The following is a 5,297-nucleotide window of genomic DNA, read 5'->3' as shown; positions in this document are numbered from 1 at the left end:
TCCCATGTTTGCCCAGGTGCCCGGTTAAAAGAGCACCCGGGACTATGTTGACAACGGCTACCAGTCATACTGCATAGTCTGCTGCCAAAAGGCAAACTGCCTAAACTGCTGCTGTGTAGCAATGCAGTACCACGTCTGCCAGCACCCAGGAGACATACGGTGATGGTTAGCTGAGCGGGCTCCATGCTTGCCGTAGTATGGCGTCTGCACAGGTAACTCAAGAAAAAAGGCGCACAACGATTTTCTGCCCTTGCTTTTACGGAGGGAGGGAGGGAAGGGGGGCCTGATGATGTGTACCCAGAACCACCTGTGACAATGTTTTAGCCCCATCAGGCACTGGGATTTCTACCCAGAATTCAAATGGGTGGTGGAGACTGTGAGAACTGTGGGATAGCTACCACAGTGCAAAACTCCGGAAGTCAACGGTTGCCTTGGTACTGTGGACACAGTCCGCCGACTACATGCACTTAGAGCATTTGTGTGGGGACACACACACTCGACTGTATAAAAACGCTTTCTACAAAACCGACTTCTATAAATTCGACCTAATTTTGTTGTGTAGACATACCCATAGAGCCAAGTCTGGACTGGAGGCCTCTGAATGATACTGTTATTATAACCGTACTTTAATGAGCAGTTTGATTCTAGCCAGTAGAGGGCAGTAGTACACACAGACGCTAGCTGGCTCATTGCAATATTGCTAATGTACCACCCTGCGGAAGGGTAAACTGGAGCTTTGGAAAGAGGAGAACTGCCCTGATCAGATAAACACCAGCTGTGATGTGCACACACAGGCACTCAGACCTTCAGAGCATGGTAAAACATAGCAAAGAGTTGGCTTACGGGAAGCCACAGAAATACTGCCATGCGTGAGAGGTGGTAAAATACCTTCTACAAAAAATGTCAACTAACCAAAGTACTTTTAGGAATGAAAATGACTGTATGGATTTGTATGCAAACCACAATATCGGAGCAGTGAGGCATATCTGCAAACCGTAAGCTTAGGCAAAGCCAAGCTGACTGGAAAGACTGCTGGATATGGTTTTCAGCAGTAAATTACCAAACCGCACATCTGAGTGCAATATGATACTAGGTAATATAGGATGCTGATCAATACAGAACTGATTTATGCTGGGCTCCATTGCTGAACCAGTGTGAGGGGATAGAACTTGCAAAGAAAGGCCATTTTATTGTTTCTGATAAAAGACGTTGGCCTGGCCTCTGAGTGAGCTAGGCACAGCTCCAGAGGAGGAGGAGCTCATGGTCATTTTACGTCACTTTTACAGCTGCCCAAATTCTTGGCCTAGCTCTCACCCCTTCATAGAATATCAGGGTTGGAAGGGACCCCAGAAGGTCATCTAGTCCAACCCCCTTGTACAGGGCCTGGTGCAAAGGGGCCTGGATCAGGGCCTCTAGTATTCTCACAGTAGAAATAATAAATAACGATGATGATAATAACAACAACAGTAAACTAGATGCAGACAATATAAAATCTATGCACGGAAAGAAAAAAATATAATCTCAGTAGAGCAACAGTTAGGGTTTCCTACAATAATTGAGCCCCCTTTCCCTGCCATCTTCATAGCAAGGGTCCTGCTCCTCACAAATCCTGTTGTGCACCACCTTCTTTTCTATGAAAGCGCGGGAAATGTGCGTGAAGCCACCACCCAGGTCACGGTCTCATCAGCTGTCACAAGCGTTAGGCATAGTCATTATTTTGGTGGGAATCTGCTAGGGAAGACCCAGGTGATGTGGAAAGTGTCTTGAGTGAGTCAGTACGTGGCACGCTTCACACAGTATGGGCCTTCACTTCAGAAGTTCCTGGTAGATTTGCAGGGAGTGAGTCTGGCCCTGGCCTGGCTCTGGTACACTGCTATAGTAACACACAGGGGCTGTAAAATGAGCCACAATGGGCCCAGGAGAATTCTCCCAGTGCAGGAGTATTGTAGGATTGATATAAATGGCTCTAAACTGCCCCCTCAGTGGAACTTGACATAGGGGACATTTTGGGAGTGGGGCTTGGAGCAGATTGAGGCCCTGCCACAGAGGGTATTAGAGGCTGGGCTTGGAAAGGATTGGGGGTGGGGTTATGCTAGGGTTGCTAACTTTCTAATTCCAGAAAACCGAACACCCGTGCCCCTCCCACTGCTCCGCCCCTTCCCTGAGGCCCCGCCCCTTCCCGAATTCTCCCCCTGCTCACTCTATCCCTCCTCCCTCCATCGCTTGCTCTCCCACACTGCAAGGCCCAGACAGGCATATTTCTTGTTTTGACAGCTGTATTATGCTAAATTCAGGTTTTATTTGTTACAGGATGTGAGAGCTGGCAGCAAAATCGTCAAAAAGGGTCATTTAAAAAAATGAAATTCCACAAAGGTTTTCATGATTCTTTCCCTCCCCTCTTCCCATTTCTCATAACCAGCTCCATGGTTTTTGTTCGCTAAAGTTACTGTAATTTTATGTGTGCAATTCTCACAGCTGCACAGGGTCCAAAAAAGGCTCACTCCATGCCCAAATATAAATCCATAGAGCACAACCACAGAAACACACACCTGTCCAGATACCTGTATAAATAAATCTGTCGAAACTGACTCCCACACCTACGTGCAGATACACACATGTATTCATGTGTACACATCAAGTGTGCACTAACACATAGACTTCCACATAATTTAATATTACAATTGTTGTTTAGTGCCTAGAGACCCAAACTACGATCAGGGCTCCAGGGTGGAAGGTCTGGACAAACACATAAAAAGAGAGAGTCTGCGACAAAGTGTTTATAATGTAGCTAGGCAAAGGTGGGGAGAAATGTATGATCCATTAGCTCTTCTGCAATTACTAGTCAACAACATTCACTTTTTAAGAAATAATACATTGCTTTTAGAGTTCCCTTCTCTTTTAAAAACTTGTTATGAAATGAATACACACATATTTTATGTCATCAATTTTTTGTGCCCAAGCCAGCAACAGTCAAAGAGTTAGGTTGCAAATTGTATTCACACAGGTATACACACATGTGGCAATACACACACCTCCCTACACAAAGACACAGTCTCTTACATACATACAATGCATGCATGCACACACTTGCCTACACAGAGACACTTTTACATACACTTTTCCAGGGGCTGCCTAAATCACCCAGCTGGGAACAGAGGAGAGTGGGCTGGAGGGGAAAAGATGGGGGTGGGGTGGAGGAGAGAGGATGGGGAGGGAAAGAGGCCAAGGAAGAGAGCAGGATGGGGGTGAGAGGGGGCAGTGAAGGAGAGAGGAGTGCGTGGGGGGGGGATTTGGGGTGGGTGGGGATGCAGGGACAGGCATAAGGCTCCAGGTGCATGAGGATGTGGGGGGGCACAGGGGTGTATAGGGATATAATGGGAGTGCAGCAGTGTATGGAGGTGAATGGGGTGCAGAGATGTGGGGGGGTGAGGGACATGGGGTGGCGGCTCTGGGATGTGCAGAGGATGGGTGGGAGAGTGCTATAAGGGGTACAAGGCTGGGATGGGTAGGTGTGGGGGGCAGGACAGGTGGGAAATGGGAAGGATGCAATGATGGGGGGATGGAGGTTAGGGTAGGGTTGGGATACAGTGAGGGGAAGGGGGTGCGGTTGGCTTGGGACGGGGAGGGATGCAATGACGGGGGATGGGGGTGCGGTGGGGTTGGGACGGGGAGGGATGCAGTAGGGTGGGGATGGGGGTGCGGTTGGCTTGGGACGGGGAGGGATGCAGTGACGGGGGATGGGGGAGCAGTGGGGTTGGGACAGGGAGGGATGCAGTGATGGGGGGATGGGGGTGCGGTGGGGTTGGGACGGGGAGGGATGCAGTGACGGGGGATGGGGGTGTGGTGGGGCTGGGATGGGAAGTGAAGCAATGACGGGGGATGGGGGTGCGGTGGGGTTGGGACGGGGAGGGATGCAGTGGGGTGGGGATGGGAGTGCAGCCCCATTCCTAGCACTCAGAGATGAGGATACACATACCTCAAACTCCTGGGTGCCGGTGGTGGGGTGACAGACAGACCATGGTTCGCTGCAGGGCACACGCCGCAGCTCGAGACCAGCGGCATGAGGAGCGCGAGGAGCAGAAGCCGGGCAGCATCGGGAGAGGCGCGCACCACATGCCCCCTCAACAGCCACCTTGGGAGCTGTGCTGGCGGGCGGGGGACGGGGCAGCACGCGGACCCCCCCTGGCCGCCCTTAGGCTAGGAGCCTGACATGCTGGCTGCTTCCTGACCTGGGAGCCACGCAGCACGGTGGCGAGCAGGGAGCCTGCCAGCCCTGCTGCATGGTGCCACCGCCCACCGGACAGTCAACGGTCTGGTCAGTGGTGCTGATTGGAGCTGCCAGGATCCCTTTTTGACTGGGTGTTCTGGTCCAAAACCGGATACCTGGTCGCCCTAGCTTATGCTCGTAGTTGCTCTAAATTATGTTGAGGGACGTTTAGGCCCCGTTAGAGGCTCAGAATCTGGAAGGCACAAAGGTGGCTTAAAGTCACCTTGTCCTCCCTCCCTCCCTCGACTGCACTTTCTGTGCACTGTCTCTCATGAGTTGCAGAGCAGGATCTGCCCCATAGTTTTCATCTTTAAATTTGCCATGTCTCCTGGGCTCTTATCACCCCTTATTTTGTAAAACCACATTCTCTTTCAAATATGTTTAGTTATTACAGCTCTGAACTGTCCTTAACTCCCCACTAGCTCAGTAAACACACTGGGGGGCCCTGCTGGGTTTCCCCTTTGGACCTCCCTTCCACTCTCCCCTAAAAAGAGAAGAGAAATATTTCATAGAATCATAGAATCATAGATACTAAGGTCAGAAGGGACCACTCTGATCATCTAGTCCGACCTCCTGCACAGCGCAGGCCACAGAATCTCACCCACCCACTCCTACGAAAAACCTCACCTATGTCTGAGCTATTGAAGTCCTCAAATCATGGTTTAAAGACTTCAAGGAGCAGAGAAGCCTCCCTCAAGTCAACCATGCCCCATGCTACAGAGGAAGGCGAAAAACCTCCAGGGCCTCTCCAATCTGCCCTGGAGGAAAATGCCTTCCCGACCCCAAATATGGCAATCAGCTAAACCCTGAGCATATGGGCAAGATTCACCAGCCAGATACTACAGAAAATTCTTTCCTGGGTAACTCAGATCCCATCCATCTAATATCCCATCTCAGGGGATTAGTCCTATTTACCCCGAATATTTAAAGATCAATTACTTACCAAAATCACATTATCCCATCATACCATCTCCTCCATAAACTTATCGAGTAGAATCTTAAAGCCAGATAGATCTTTTGCCCCCACTGC

Source organism: Dermochelys coriacea, chromosome 10 (genome assembly GCF_009764565.3).
Source record: "Dermochelys coriacea isolate rDerCor1 chromosome 10, rDerCor1.pri.v4, whole genome shotgun sequence".
Classification (NCBI taxonomy): domain Eukaryota; kingdom Metazoa; phylum Chordata; order Testudines; family Dermochelyidae; genus Dermochelys; species Dermochelys coriacea.
The sequence above is the reverse complement of the archived record's forward strand: the minus strand, read 5'-3'. Positions refer to the sequence as shown.